The sequence below is a fragment of the Taudactylus pleione genome, unplaced genomic scaffold (genome assembly GCF_031769625.1).
Source record: "Taudactylus pleione unplaced genomic scaffold, aTauple2 ptg000467l, whole genome shotgun sequence".
In the NCBI taxonomy this organism is placed as follows: domain Eukaryota; kingdom Metazoa; phylum Chordata; class Amphibia; order Anura; family Myobatrachidae; genus Taudactylus; species Taudactylus pleione.
This window is the reverse complement of record NW_028284869.1, coordinates 372064-388757: the sequence shown is the minus strand read 5'-3', so window position 1 is coordinate 388757 and position 16694 is coordinate 372064. Positions and strand designations below refer to the sequence as shown.

Sequence of the window (16694 nt, the reverse complement as noted above, 5' to 3'; positions counted from 1 at the left end):
TGACTCTGTCCATACCCCATAAGTGCTACACATACCAAGAAAGCTTCCCATTTGTTGAAAGGGCATTTCTTGGTCAGTGTATTCCTGATTTCTTCAAAACAAGAAACATTCTCTAAGGAGCTTATGATCTTAAAAAATGAAAAGAATACACAAGAAAAATCATGCTTTGGCCAGTGCGACACATACCAACAAAGCTTCCCGTTTTTTGAAAGGGCATTTCTTGGTCAGTGTATTCCTAATTCCTTCAAAACAAGAATAATTCTCTAAGGAGTTTATGATCTTAAAAATTGAATACAAACTATGCGTTGGCCGGGAATCGAAGCCGGGTCAACTGCTTGGAAGGCAGCTATGCTCACCACTATACCACCAACGCTTCCTGGTTTTCAAAAGGGCATTTGTTAGTCAAATCTGTAAGCCACAACACCTGATTGTATGATTTCAATGCTCTACACTGTTAATCCATTAATTGACTGCAATGCACTTCTTTTGATGATGGAAAATATTAATACAATGCACAAATTAGGTTAAAAATGCAAATGAATAAATAAACATGATGTCCACTGAAGTCCACTTTTTGGCACTTTTGGAAAAGAGAATTTGAATCAAATGTTAAAGCAGATAATAGGAAAATATATTTAATAGCCTAATTTACATAAGACTATTTAGAGTTGGATATTTTTAAGATGCCATAAATCTAGTATTCTGTGAATGACAAAGCCATGACTCTGTCCATACCCCATAAGTGCTTCCCATTTGTTGAAAGGGCATTTCTTGGTCAGTGTATTCCTGATTTCTTCAAAACAAGAAACATTCTCTAAGGAGCTTATGATCTTAAAAAATGAAAAGAATACACTGTTAATCCAGTAATTGACTGCAATGCACTTCTTTTGATGATGGAAAATATTAATACAATGCACAAAATAGGTTTAAAATGTAAATGAATAAATAAACATGATGTCCACTGAAGTCCACTTTTTGGCACTTTTGGAAAAGAGAATTTGAATCAAATGTTAAAGCAGATAATAGGAAAATATATTTAATAGCCTAATTTACATAAGACTATTCAGAGTTGGATATTTTTAAGATGCCATAAATCTAGTATTCTGTGAATGACAAAGCCATGACTCTGTCCATACCCCATAAGTGCTACACATACCAACAAAGCTTCCCATTTGTTGAAAGGGCATTTCTTGGTCAGTGTATTCCTGATTTCTTCAAAACAAGAAACATTCTGTAAGGAGCTTATGATCTTAAAAAATGAAAAGAATACACTGTTAATCCAGTAATTGACTGCAATGCACTTCTTTTGATGATGGAAAATATTAATACAATGCACAAAATAGGTTTAAAATGTAAATGAATAAATAAACATGATGTCCACTGAAGTCCACTTTTTGGCACTTTTGGAAAAGAGAATTTGAATCAAATGTTAAAGCAGATAATAGGAAAATATATTTAATAGCCTAATTTACATAAGACTATTCAGAGTTGGATATTTTTAAGATGCCATAAATCTAGTATTCTGTGAATGACAAAGCCATGACTCTGTCCATACCCCATAAGTGCTACACATACCAACAAAGCTTCCCATTTGTTGAAAGGGCATTTCTTGGTCAGTGTATTCCTGATTTCTTCAAAACAAGAAACATTCTCTAAGGAGCTTATGATCTTAAAAAATGAAAAGAATACACAAGAAAAATCATGCTTTGGCCAGTGCGACACATACCAACAAAGCTTCCCGTTTTTTGAAAGGGCATTTCTTGGTCAGTGTATTCCTAATTCCTTCAAAACAAGAATAATTCTCTAAGGAGTTTATGATCTTAAAAATTGAATACAAACTATGCGTTGGCCGGGAATCGAACCCGGGTCAACTGCTTGGAAGGCAGCTATGCTCACCACTATACCACCAACGCTTCCTGGTTTTCAAAAGGGCATTTGTTAGTCAAATCTGTAAGCCACAACACCTGATTGTATGATTTCAATGCTCTACACTGTTAATCCATTAATTGACTGCAATGCACTTCTTTTGATGATGGAAAATATTAATACAATGCACAAATTAGGTTAAAAATGCAAATGAATAAATAAACATGATGTCCACTGAAGTCCACTTTTTGGCACTTTTGGAAAAGAGAATTTGAATCAAATGTTAAAGCAGATAATAGGAAAATATATTTAATAGCCTAATTTACATAAGACTATTTAGAGTTGGATATTTTTAAGATGCCATAAATCTAGTATTCTGTGAATGACAAAGCCATGACTCTGTCCATACCCCATAAGTGCTACACATACCAAGAAAGCTTCCCATTTGTTGAAAGGGCATTTCTTGGTCAGTGTATTCCTGATTTCTTCAAAACAAGAAACATTCTCTAAGGAGCTTATGATCTTAAAAAATGAAAAGAATACACTGTTAATCCAGTAATTGACTGCAATGCACTTCTTTTGATGATGGAAAATATTAATACAATGCACAAAATAGGTTTAAAATGTAAATGAATAAATAAACATGATGTCCACTGAAGTCCACTTTTTGGCACTTTTGGAAAAGAGAATTTGAATCAAATGTTAAAGCAGATAATAGGAAAATATATTTAATAGCCTAATTTACATAAGACTATTCAGAGTTGGATATTTTTAAGATGCCATAAATCTAGTATTCTGTGAATGACAAAGCCATGACTCTGTCCATACCCCATAAGTGCTACACATACCAAGAAAGCTTCCCATTTGTTGAAAGGGCATTTCTTGGTCAGTGTATTCCTGATTTCTTCAAAACAAGAAACATTCTCTAAGGAGCTTATGATCTTAAAAAATGAAAAGAATACACAAGAAAAATCATGCTTTGGCCAGTGCGACACATACCAACAAAGCTTTCCGTTTTTTGAAAGGGCATTTCTTGGTCAGTGTATTCCTAATTCCTTCAAAACAAGAATAATTCTCTAAGGAGTTTATGATCTTAAAAATTGAATACAAACTATGCGTTGGCCGGGAATCGAACCCGGGTCAACTGCTTGGAAGGCAGCTATGCTCACCACTATACCACCAACGCTTCCTGGTTTTCAAAAGGGCATTTGTTAGTCAAATCTGTAAGCCACAACACCTGATTGTATGATTTCAATGCTCTACACTGTTAATCCATTAATTGACTGCAATGCACTTCTTTTGATGATGGAAAATATTAATACAATGCACAAATTAGGTTAAAAATGCAAATGAATAAATAAACATGATGTCCACTGAAGTCCACTTTTTGGCACTTTTGGAAAAGAGAATTTGAATCAAATGTTAAAGCAGATAATAGGAAAATATATTTAATAGCCTAATTTACATAAGACTATTTAGAGTTGGATATTTTTAAGATGCCATAAATCTAGTATTCTGTGAATGACAAAGCCATGACTCTGTCCATACCCCATAAGTGCTACACATACCAAGAAAGCTTCCCATTTGTTGAAAGGGCATTTCTTGGTCAGTGTATTCCTGATTTCTTCAAAACAAGAAACATTCTCTAAGGAGCTTATGATCTTAAAAAATGAAAAGAATACACTGTTAATCCAGTAATTGACTGCAATGCACTTCTTTTGATGATGGAAAATATTAATACAATGCACAAAATAGGTTTAAAATGTAAATGAATAAATAAACATGATGTCCACTGAAGTCCACTTTTTGGCACTTTTGGAAAAGAGAATTTGAATCAAATGTTAAAGCAGATAATAGGAAAATATATTTAATAGCCTAATTTACATAAGACTATTCAGAGTTGGATATTTTTAAGATGCCATAAATCTAGTATTCTGTGAATGACAAAGCCATGACTCTGTCCATACCCCATAAGTGCTACACATACCAAGAAAGCTTCCCATTTGTTGAAAGGGCATTTCTTGGTCAGTGTATTCCTGATTTCTTCAAAACAAGAAACATTCTCTAAGGAGCTTATGATCTTAAAAAATGAAAAGAATACACAAGAAAAATCATGCTTTGGCCAGTGCGACACATACCAACAAAGCTTTCCGTTTTTTGAAAGGGCATTTCTTGGTCAGTGTATTCCTAATTCCTTCAAAACAAGAATAATTCTCTAAGGAGTTTATGATCTTAAAAATTGAATATAAACTATGCCATAAAATGGCCGGGAATCGAACCCGGGTCAACTGCTTGGAAGGCAGCTATGCTCACCACTATACCCCCAACGCTTCCTGGTTTTCAAAAGGGCTTTTATTAGTCAAATCTGTAAGCCACAACACCTGATTGTATGATTTCAATGCTCTACACTGTTAATCCATTAATTGACTGCAATGCACTTCTTTTGATGATGGAAAATATTAATACAATGCACAAATTAGGTTAAAAATGCAAATGAATAAATAAACATGATGTCCACTGAAGTCCACTTTTTGGCACTTTTGGAAAAGAGAATTTGAATCAAATGTTAAAGCAGATAATAGGAAAATATATTTAATAGCCTAATTTACATAAGACTATTTAGAGTTGGATATTTTTAAGATACCATAAATCTAGTATTCTGTGAATGACAAAGCCATGACTCTGTCCATACCCCATAAGTGCTACACATACCAAGAAAGCTTCCCATTTGTTGAAAGGGCATTTCTTGGTCAGTGTATTCCTGATTTCTTCAAAACAAGAAACATTCTCTAAGGAGCTTATGATCTTAAAAAATGAAAAGAATACACTGTTAATCCAGTAATTGACTGCAATGCACTTCTTTTGATGATGGAAAATATTAATACAATGCACAAAATAGGTTTAAAATGTAAATGAATAAATAAACATGATGTCCACTGAAGTCCACTTTTTGGCACTTTTGGAAAAGAGAATTTGAATCAAATGTTAAAGCAGATAATAGGAAAATATATTTAATAGCCTAATTTACATAAGACTATTCAGAGTTGGATATTTTTAAGATGCCATAAATCTAGTATTCTGTGAATGACAAAGCCATGACTCTGTCCATACCCCATAAGTGCTACACATACCAAGAAAGCTTCCCATTTGTTGAAAGGGCATTTCTTGGTCAGTGTATTCCTGATTTCTTCAAAACAAGAAACATTCTCTAAGGAGCTTATGATCTTAAAAAATGAAAAGAATACACTGTTAATCCAGTAATTGACTGCAATGCACTTCTTTTGATGATGGAAAATATTAATACAATGCACAAAATAGGTTTAAAATGTAAATGAATAAATAAACATGATGTCCACTGAAGTCCACTTTTTGGCACTTTTGGAAAAGAGAATTTGAATCAAATGTTAAAGCAGATAATAGGAAAATATATTTAATAGCCTAATTTACATAAGACTATTCAGAGTTGGATATTTTTAAGATGCCATAAATCTAGTATTCTGTGAATGACAAAGCCATGACTCTGTCCATACCCCATAAGTGCTACACATACCAAGAAAGCTTCCCATTTGTTGAAAGGGCATTTCTTGGTCAGTGTATTCCTGATTTCTTCAAAACAAGAAACATTCTCTAAGGAGCTTATGATCTTAAAAAATGAAAAGAATACACAAGAAAAATCATGCTTTGGCCAGTGCGACACATACCAACAAAGCTTTCCGTTTTTTGAAAGGGCATTTCTTGGTCAGTGTATTCCTAATTCCTTCAAAACAAGAATAATTCTCTAAGGAGTTTATGATCTTAAAAATTGAATATAAACTATGCCATAAAATGGCCGGGAATCGAACCCGGGTCAACTGCTTGGAAGGCAGCTATGCTCACCACTATACCCCCAACGCTTCCTGGTTTTCAAAAGGGCTTTTATTAGTCAAATCTGTAAGCCACAACACCTGATTGTATGATTTCAATGCTCTACACTGTTAATCCATTAATTGACTGCAATGCACTTCTTTTGATGATGGAAAATATTAATACAATGCACAAATTAGGTTAAAAATGCAAATGAATAAATAAACATGATGTCCACTGAAGTCCACTTTTTGGCACTTTTGGAAAAGAGAATTTGAATCAAATGTTAAAGCAGATAATAGGAAAATATATTTAATAGCCTAATTTACATAAGACTATTTAGAGTTGGATATTTTTAAGATACCATAAATCTAGTATTCTGTGAATGACAAAGCCATGACTCTGTCCATACCCCATAAGTGCTACACATACCAAGAAAGCTTCCCATTTGTTGAAAGGGCATTTCTTGGTCAGTGTATTCCTGATTTCTTCAAAACAAGAAACATTCTCTAAGGAGCTTATGATCTTAAAAAATGAAAAGAATACACTGTTAATCCAGTAATTGACTGCAATGCACTTCTTTTGATGATGGAAAATATTAATACAATGCACAAAATAGGTTTAAAATGTAAATGAATAAATAAACATGATGTCCACTGAAGTCCACTTTTTGGCACTTTTGGAAAAGAGAATTTGAATCAAATGTTAAAGCAGATAATAGGAAAATATATTTAATAGCCTAATTTACATAAGACTATTCAGAGTTGGATATTTTTAAGATGCCATAAATCTAGTATTCTGTGAATGACAAAGCCATGACTCTGTCCATACCCCATAAGTGCTACACATACCAAGAAAGCTTCCCATTTGTTGAAAGGGCATTTCTTGGTCAGTGTATTCCTGATTTCTTCAAAACAAGAAACATTCTCTAAGGAGCTTATGATCTTAAAAAATGAAAAGAATACACAAGAAAAATCATGCTTTGGCCAGTGCGACACATACCAACAAAGCTTTCCGTTTTTTGAAAGGGCATTTCTTGGTCAGTGTATTCCTAATTCCTTCAAAACAAGAATAATTCTCTAAGGAGTTTATGATCTTAAAAATTGAATATAAACTATGCCATAAAATGGCCGGGAATCGAACCCGGGTCAACTGCTTGGAAGGCAGCTATGCTCACCACTATACCCCCAACGCTTCCTGGTTTTCAAAAGGGCTTTTATTAGTCAAATCTGTAAGCCACAACACCTGATTGTATGATTTCAATGCTCTACACTGTTAATCCATTAATTGACTGCAATGCACTTCTTTTGATGATGGAAAATATTAATACAATGCACAAATTAGGTTAAAAATGCAAATGAATAAATAAACATGATGTCCACTGAAGTCCACTTTTTGGCACTTTTGGAAAAGAGAATTTGAATCAAATGTTAAAGCAGATAATAGGAAAATATATTTAATAGCCTAATTTACATAAGACTATTTAGAGTTGGATATTTTTAAGATACCATAAATCTAGTATTCTGTGAATGACAAAGCCATGACTCTGTCCATACCCCATAAGTGCTACACATACCAAGAAAGCTTCCCATTTGTTGAAAGGGCATTTCTTGGTCAGTGTATTCCTGATTTCTTCAAAACAAGAAACATTCTCTAAGGAGCTTATGATCTTAAAAAATGAAAAGAATACACTGTTAATCCAGTAATTGACTGCAATGCACTTCTTTTGATGATGGAAAATATTAATACAATGCACAAAATAGGTTTAAAATGTAAATGAATAAATAAACATGATGTCCACTGAAGTCCACTTTTTGGCACTTTTGGAAAAGAGAATTTGAATCAAATGTTAAAGCAGATAATAGGAAAATATATTTAATAGCCTAATTTACATAAGACTATTCAGAGTTGGATATTTTTAAGATGCCATAAATCTAGTATTCTGTGAATGACAAAGCCATGACTCTGTCCATACCCCATAAGTGCTACACATACCAAGAAAGCTTCCCATTTGTTGAAAGGGCATTTCTTGGTCAGTGTATTCCTGATTTCTTCAAAACAAGAAACATTCTCTAAGGAGCTTATGATCTTAAAAAATGAAAAGAATACACAAGAAAAATCATGCTTTGGCCAGTGCGACACATACCAACAAAGCTTTCCGTTTTTTGAAAGGGCATTTCTTGGTCAGTGTATTCCTAATTCCTTCAAAACAAGAATAATTCTCTAAGGAGTTTATGATCTTAAAAATTGAATACAAACTATGCGTTGGCCGGGAATCGAACCCGGGTCAACTGCTTGGAAGGCAGCTATGCTCACCACTATACCACCAACGCTTCCTGGTTTTCAAAAGGGCATTTGTTAGTCAAATCTGTAAGCCACAACACCTGATTGTATGATTTCAATGCTCTACACTGTTAATCCATTAATTGACTGCAATGCACTTCTTTTGATGATGGAAAATATTAATACAATGCACAAATTAGGTTAAAAATGCAAATGAATAAATAAACATGATGTCCACTGAAGTCCACTTTTTGGCACTTTTGGAAAAGAGAATTTGAATCAAATGTTAAAGCAGATAATAGGAAAATATATTTAATAGCCTAATTTACATAAGACTATTTAGAGTTGGATATTTTTAAGATGCCATAAATCTAGTATTCTGTGAATGACAAAGCCATGACTCTGTCCATACCCCATAAGTGCTACACATACCAAGAAAGCTTCCCATTTGTTGAAAGGGCATTTCTTGGTCAGTGTATTCCTGATTTCTTCAAAACAAGAAACATTCTCTAAGGAGCTTATGATCTTAAAAAATGAAAAGAATACACTGTTAATCCAGTAATTGACTGCAATGCACTTTTTGATGATGGAAAATATTAATACAATGCACAAAATAGGTTTAAAATGTAAATGAATAAATAAACATGATGTCCACTGAAGTCCACTTTTTGGCACTTTTGGAAAAGAGAATTTGAATCAAATGTTAAAGCAGATAATAGGAAAATATATTTAATAGCCTAATTTACATAAGACTATTCAGAGTTGGATATTTTTAAGATGCCATAAATCTAGTATTCTGTGAATGACAAAGCCATGACTCTGTCCATACCCCATAAGTGCTACACATACCAAGAAAGCTTCCCATTTGTTGAAAGGGCATTTCTTGGTCAGTGTATTCCTGATTTCTTCAAAACAAGAAACATTCTCTAAGGAGCTTATGATCTTAAAAAATGAAAAGAATACACAAGAAAAATCATGCTTTGGCCAGTGCGACACATACCAACAAAGCTTTCCGTTTTTTGAAAGGGCATTTCTTGGTCAGTGTATTCCTAATTCCTTCAAAACAAGAATAATTCTCTAAGGAGTTTATGATCTTAAAAATTGAATATAAACTATGCCATAAAATGGCCGGGAATCGAACCCGGGTCAACTGCTTGGAAGGCAGCTATGCTCACCACTATACCCCCAACGCTTCCTGGTTTTCAAAAGGGCTTTTGTTAGTCAAATCTGTAAGCCACAACACCTGATTGTATGATTTCAATGCTCTACACTGTTAATCCATTAATTGACTGCAATGCACTTCTTTTGATGATGGAAAATATTAATACAATGCACAAATTAGGTTAAAAATGCAAATGAATAAATAAACATGATGTCCACTGAAGTCCACTTTTTGGCACTTTTGGAAAAGAGAATTTGAATCAAATGTTAAAGCAGATAATAGGAAAATATATTTAATAGCCTAATTTACATAAGACTATTTAGAGTTGGATATTTTTAAGATGCCATAAATCTAGTATTCTGTGAATGACAAAGCCATGACTCTGTCCATACCCCATAAGTGCTACACATACCAAGAAAGCTTCCCATTTGTTGAAAGGGCATTTCTTGGTCAGTGTATTCCTGATTTCTTCAAAACAAGAAACATTCTCTAAGGAGCTTATGATCTTAAAAAATGAAAAGAATACACTGTTAATCCAGTAATTGACTGCAATGCACTTTTTGATGATGGAAAATATTAATACAATGCACAAAATAGGTTTAAAATGTAAATGAATAAATAAACATGATGTCCACTGAAGTCCACTTTTTGGCACTTTTGGAAAAGAGAATTTGAATCAAATGTTAAAGCAGATAATAGGAAAATATATTTAATAGCCTAATTTACATAAGACTATTCAGAGTTGGATATTTTTAAGATGCCATAAATCTAGTATTCTGTGAATGACAAAGCCATGACTCTGTCCATACCCCATAAGTGCTACACATACCAAGAAAGCTTCCCATTTGTTGAAAGGGCATTTCTTGGTCAGTGTATTCCTGATTTCTTCAAAACAAGAAACATTCTCTAAGGAGCTTATGATCTTAAAAAATGAAAAGAATACACAAGAAAAATCATGCTTTGGCCAGTGCGACACATACCAACAAAGCTTTCCGTTTTTTGAAAGGGCATTTCTTGGTCAGTGTATTCCTAATTCCTTCAAAACAAGAATAATTCTCTAAGGAGTTTATGATCTTAAAAATTGAATATAAACTATGCCATAAAATGGCCGGGAATCGAACCCGGGTCAACTGCTTGGAAGGCAGCTATGCTCACCACTATACCCCCAACACTTCCTGGTTTTCAAAAGGGCTTTTGTTAGTCAAATCTGTAAGCCACAACACCTGATTGTATGATTTCAATGCTCTACACTGTTAATCCATTAATTGACTGCAATGCACTTCTTTTGAAGATGGAAAATATTAATACAATGCACAAATTAGGTTAAAAATGCAAATGAATAAATAAACATGATGTCCACTGAAGTCCACTTTTTGGCACTTTTGGAAAAGAGAATTTGAATCAAATGTTAAAGCAGATAATAGGAAAATATATTTAATAGCCTAATTTACATAAGACTATTTAGAGTTGGATATTTTTAAGATGCCATAAATCTAGTATTCTGTGAATGACAAAGCCATGACTCTGTCCATACCCCATAAGTGCTACACATACCAAGAAAGCTTCCCATTTGTTGAAAGGGCATTTCTTGGTCAGTGTATTCCTGATTTCTTCAAAACAAGAAACATTCTCTAAGGAGCTTATGATCTTAAAAAATGAAAAGAATACACTGTTAATCCAGTAATTGACTGCAATGCACTTCTTTTGATGATGGAAAATATTAATACAATGCACAAAATAGGTTTAAAATGTAAATGAATAAATAAACATGATGTCCACTGAAGTCCACTTTTTGGCACTTTTGGAAAAGAGAATTTGAATCAAATGTTAAAGCAGATAATAGGAAAATATATTTAATAGCCTAATTTACATAAGACTATTCAGAGTTGGATATTTTTAAGATGCCATAAATCTAGTATTCTGTGAATGACAAAGCCATGACTCTGTCCATACCCCATAAGTGCTACACATACCAAGAAAGCTTCCCATTTGTTGAAAGGGCATTTCTTGGTCAGTGTATTCCTGATTTCTTCAAAACAAGAAACATTCTCTAAGGAGCTTATGATCTTAAAAAATGAAAAGAATACACAAGAAAAATCATGCTTTGGCCAGTGCGACACATACCAACAAAGCTTCCCGTTTTTTGAAAGGGCATTTCTTGGTCAGTGTATTCCTAATTCCTTCAAAACAAGAATAATTCTCTAAGGAGTTTATGATCTTAAAAATTGAATACAAACTATGCGTTGGCCAGGAATCGAACCCGGGTCAACTGCTTGAAAGGCAGCTATGCTCACCACTATACCACCAACGCTTCCTGGTTTTCAAAAGGGCATTTGTTAGTCAAATCTGTAAGCCACAACACCTGATTGTATGATTTCAATGCTCTACACTGTTAATCCATTAATTGACTGCAATGCACTTCTTTTGATGATGGAAAATATTAATACAATGCACAAATTAGGTTAAAAATGCAAATGAATAAATAAACATGATGTCCACTGAAGTCCACTTTTTGGCACTTTTGGAAAAGAGAATTTGAATCAAATGTTAAAGCAGATAATAGGAAAATATATTTAATAGCCTAATTTACATAAGACTATTTAGAGTTGGATATTTTTAAGATGCCATAAATCTAGTATTCTGTGAATGACAAAGCCATGACTCTGTCCATACCCCATAAGTGCTACACATACCAAGAAAGCTTCCCATTTGTTGAAAGGGCATTTCTTGGTCAGTGTATTCCTGATTTCTTCAAAACAAGAAACATTCTCTAAGGAGCTTATGATCTTAAAAAATGAAAAGAATACACTGTTAATCCAGTAATTGACTGCAATGCACTTCTTTTGATGATGGAAAATATTAATACAATGCACAAAATAGGTTTAAAATGTAAATGAATAAATAAACATGATGTCCACTGAAGTCCACTTTTTGGCACTTTTGGAAAAGAGAATTTGAATCAAATGTTAAAGCAGATAATAGGAAAATATATTTAATAGCCTAATTTACATAAGACTATTCAGAGTTGGATATTTTTAAGATGCCATAAATCTAGTATTCTGTGAATGACAAAGCCATGACTCTGTCCATACCCCATAAGTGCTACACATACCAAGAAAGCTTCCCATTTGTTGAAAGGGCATTTCTTGGTCAGTGTATTCCTGATTTCTTCAAAACAAGAAACATTCTCTAAGGAGCTTATGATCTTAAAAAATGAAAAGAATACACTGTTAATCCAGTAATTGACTGCAATGCACTTCTTTTGATGATGGAAAATATTAATACAATGCACAAAATAGGTTTAAAATGTAAATGAATAAATAAACATGATGTCCACTGAAGTCCACTTTTTGGCACTTTTGGAAAAGAGAATTTGAATCAAATGTTAAAGCAGATAATAGGAAAATATATTTAATAGCCTAATTTACATAAGACTATTCAGAGTTGGATATTTTTAAGATGCCATAAATCTAGTATTCTGTGAATGACAAAGCCATGACTCTGTCCATACCCCATAAGTGCTACACATACCAAGAAAGCTTCCCATTTGTTGAAAGGGCATTTCTTGGTCAGTGTATTCCTGATTTCTTCAAAACAAGAAACATTCTCTAAGGAGCTTATGATCTTAAAAAATGAAAAGAATACACTGTTAATCCAGTAATTGACTGCAATGCACTTCTTTTGATGATGGAAAATATTAATACAATGCACAAAATAGGTTTAAAATGTAAATGAATAAATAAACATGATGTCCACTGAAGTCCACTTTTTGGCACTTTTGGAAAAGAGAATTTGAATCAAATGTTAAAGCAGATAATAGGAAAATATATTTAATAGCCTAATTTACATAAGACTATTCAGAGTTGGATATTTTTAAGATGCCATAAATCTAGTATTCTGTGAATGACAAAGCCATGACTCTGTCCATACCCCATAAGTGCTACACATACCAAGAAAGCTTCCCATTTGTTGAAAGGGCATTTCTTGGTCAGTGTATTCCTGATTTCTTCAAAACAAGAAACATTCTCTAAGGAGCTTATGATCTTAAAAAATGAAAAGAATACACAAGAAAAATCATGCTTTGGCCAGTGCGACACATACCAACAAAGCTTTCCGTTTTTTGAAAGGGCATTTCTTGGTCAGTGTATTCCTAATTCCTTCAAAACAAGAATAATTCTCTAAGGAGTTTATGATCTTAAAAATTGAATACAAACTATGCGTTGGCCGGGAATCGAACCCGGGTCAACTGCTTGGAAGGCAGCTATGCTCACCACTATACCACCAACGCTTCCTGGTTTTCAAAAGGGCATTTGTTAGTCAAATCTGTAAGCCACAACACCTGATTGTATGATTTCAATGCTCTACACTGTTAATCCATTAATTGACTGCAATGCACTTCTTTTGATGATGGAAAATATTAATACAATGCACAAATTAGGTTAAAAATGCAAATGAATAAATAAACATGATGTCCACTGAAGTCCACTTTTTGGCACTTTTGGAAAAGAGAATTTGAATCAAATGTTAAAGCAGATAATAGGAAAATATATTTAATAGCCTAATTTACATAAGACTATTTAGAGTTGGATATTTTTAAGATGCCATAAATCTAGTATTCTGTGAATGACAAAGCCATGACTCTGTCCATACCCCATAAGTGCTACACATACCAAGAAAGCTTCCCATTTGTTGAAAGGGCATTTCTTGGTCAGTGTATTCCTGATTTCTTCAAAACAAGAAACATTCTCTAAGGAGCTTATGATCTTAAAAAATGAAAAGAATACACTGTTAATCCAGTAATTGACTGCAATGCACTTCTTTTGATGATGGAAAATATTAATACAATGCACAAAATAGGTTTAAAATGTAAATGAATAAATAAACATGATGTCCACTGAAGTCCACTTTTTGGCACTTTTGGAAAAGAGAATTTGAATCAAATGTTAAAGCAGATAATAGGAAAATATATTTAATAGCCTAATTTACATAAGACTATTCAGAGTTGGATATTTTTAAGATGCCATAAATCTAGTATTCTGTGAATGACAAAGCCATGACTCTGTCCATACCCCATAAGTGCTACACATACCAAGAAAGCTTCCCATTTGTTGAAAGGGCATTTCTTGGTCAGTGTATTCCTGATTTCTTCAAAACAAGAAACATTCTCTAAGGAGCTTATGATCTTAAAAAATGAAAAGAATACACAAGAAAAATCATGCTTTGGCCAGTGCGACACATACCAACAAAGCTTTCCGTTTTTTGAAAGGGCATTTCTTGGTCAGTGTATTCCTAATTCCTTCAAAACAAGAATAATTCTCTAAGGAGTTTATGATCTTAAAAATTGAATATAAACTATGCCATAAAATGGCCGGGAATCGAACCCGGGTCAACTGCTTGGAAGGCAGCTATGCTCACCACTATACCCCCAACGCTTCCTGGTTTTCAAAAGGGCTTTTGTTAGTCAAATCTGTAAGCCACAACACCTGATTGTATGATTTCAATGCTCTACACTGTTAATCCATTAATTGACTGCAATGCACTTCTTTTGATGATGGAAAATATTAATACAATGCACAAATTAGGTTAAAAATGCAAATGAATAAATAAACATGATGTCCACTGAAGTCCACTTTTTGGCACTTTTAGAAAAGAGAATTTGAATCAAATGTTAAAGCAGATAATAGGAAAATATATTTAATAGCCTAATTTACATAAGACTATTTAGAGTTGGATATTTTTAAGATGCCATAAATCTAGTATTCTGTGAATGACAAAGCCATGACTCTGTCCATACCCCATAAGTGCTACACATACCAAGAAAGCTTCCCATTTGTTGAAAGGGCATTTCTTGGTCAGTGTATTCCTGATTTCTTCAAAACAAGAAACATTCTCTAAGGAGCTTATGATCTTAAAAAATGAAAAGAATACACTGTTAATCCAGTAATTGACTGCAATGCACTTCTTTTGATGATGGAAAATATTAATACAATGCACAAAATAGGTTTAAAATGTAAATGAATAAATAAACATGATGTCCACTGAAGTCCACTTTTTGGCACTTTTGGAAAAGAGAATTTGAATCAAATGTTAAAGCAGATAATAGGAAAATATATTTAATAGCCTAATTTACATAAGACTATTCAGAGTTGGATATTTTTAAGATGCCATAAATCTAGTATTCTGTGAATGACAAAGCCATGACTCTGTCCATACCCCATAAGTGCTACACATACCAAGAAAGCTTCCCATTTGTTGAAAGGGCATTTCTTGGTCAGTGTATTCCTGATTTCTTCAAAACAAGAAACATTCTCTAAGGAGCTTATGATCTTAAAAAATGAAAAGAATACACAAGAAAAATCATGCTTTGGCCAGTGCGACACATACCAACAAAGCTTCCCGTTTTTTGAAAGGGCATTTCTTGGTCAGTGTATTCCTAATTCCTTCAAAACAAGAATAATTCTCTAAGGAGTTTATGATCTTAAAAATTGAATACAAACTATGCGTTGGCCAGGAATCGAACCCGGGTCAACTGCTTGAAAGGCAGCTATGCTCACCACTATACCACCAACGCTTCCTGGTTTTCAAAAGGGCATTTGTTAGTCAAATCTGTAAGCCACAACACCTGATTGTATGATTTCAATGCTCTACACTGTTAATCCATTAATTGACTGCAATGCACTTCTTTTGATGATGGAAAATATTAATACAATGCACAAATTAGGTTAAAAATGCAAATGAATAAATAAACATGATGTCCACTGAAGTCCACTTTTTGGCACTTTTGGAAAAGAGAATTTGAATCAAATGTTAAAGCAGATAATAGGAAAATATATTTAATAGCCTAATTTACATAAGACTATTTAGAGTTGGATATTTTTAAGATGCCATAAATCTAGTATTCTGTGAATGACAAAGCCATGACTCTGTCCATACCCCATAAGTGCTACACATACCAAGAAAGCTTCCCATTTGTTGAAAGGGCATTTCTTGGTCAGTGTATTCCTGATTTCTTCAAAACAAGAAACATTCTCTAAGGAGCTTATGATCTTAAAAAATGAAAAGAATACACTGTTAATCCAGTAATTGACTGCAATGCACTTCTTTTGATGATGGAAAATATTAATACAATGCACAAAATAGGTTTAAAATGTAAATGAATAAATAAACATGATGTCCACTGAAGTCCACTTTTTGGCACTTTTGGAAAAGAGAATTTGAATCAAATGTTAAAGCAGATAATAGGAAAATATATTTAATAGCCTAATTTACATAAGACTATTCAGAGTTGGATATTTTTAAGATGCCATAAATCTAGTATTCTGTGAATGACAAAGCCATGACTCTGTCCATACCCCATAAGTGCTACACATACCAAGAAAGCTTCCCATTTGTTGAAAGGGCATTTCTTGGTCAGTGTATTCCTGATTTCTTCAAAACAAGAAACATTCTCTAAGGAGCTTATGATCTTAAAAAATGAAAAGAATACACAAGAAAAATCATGCTTTGGCCAGTGCGACACATACCAACAAAGCTTCCCGTT

General features: G+C 33.3%; 7 non-coding genes across 7 annotated transcripts; all 7 read right to left on the bottom strand.

Moving 5' to 3' along the window:
• Positions 1-301: 301 nt before the first annotated feature.
• On the bottom strand, positions 302-373 carry TRNAG-UCC (transfer RNA glycine (anticodon UCC)). Its single transcript has one exon. It is a non-coding gene; the product is annotated as a tRNA-Gly (tRNA).
• Positions 374-1841: 1468 nt separating this feature from the next.
• On the bottom strand, positions 1842-1913 carry TRNAG-UCC (transfer RNA glycine (anticodon UCC)). The gene has a single exon. It is a non-coding gene; the product is annotated as a tRNA-Gly (tRNA).
• A 1067-nt stretch (positions 1914-2980) lies between these two features.
• On the bottom strand, positions 2981-3052 carry TRNAG-UCC (transfer RNA glycine (anticodon UCC)). Its single transcript has one exon. It is a non-coding gene; the product is annotated as a tRNA-Gly (tRNA).
• Positions 3053-7970: 4918 nt separating this feature from the next.
• On the bottom strand, positions 7971-8042 carry TRNAG-UCC (transfer RNA glycine (anticodon UCC)). Its single transcript has one exon. It is a non-coding gene; the product is annotated as a tRNA-Gly (tRNA).
• Positions 8043-11393: 3351 nt separating this feature from the next.
• Positions 11394-11465, bottom strand: TRNAE-UUC (transfer RNA glutamic acid (anticodon UUC)). The gene has a single exon. It is a non-coding gene; the product is annotated as a tRNA-Glu (tRNA).
• Positions 11466-13370: 1905 nt separating this feature from the next.
• Positions 13371-13442, bottom strand: TRNAG-UCC (transfer RNA glycine (anticodon UCC)). The gene has a single exon. It is a non-coding gene; the product is annotated as a tRNA-Gly (tRNA).
• A 2211-nt stretch (positions 13443-15653) lies between these two features.
• TRNAE-UUC (transfer RNA glutamic acid (anticodon UUC)) lies at positions 15654-15725 on the bottom strand. Its single transcript has one exon. It is a non-coding gene; the product is annotated as a tRNA-Glu (tRNA).
• Positions 15726-16694: the final 969 nt, after the last annotated feature.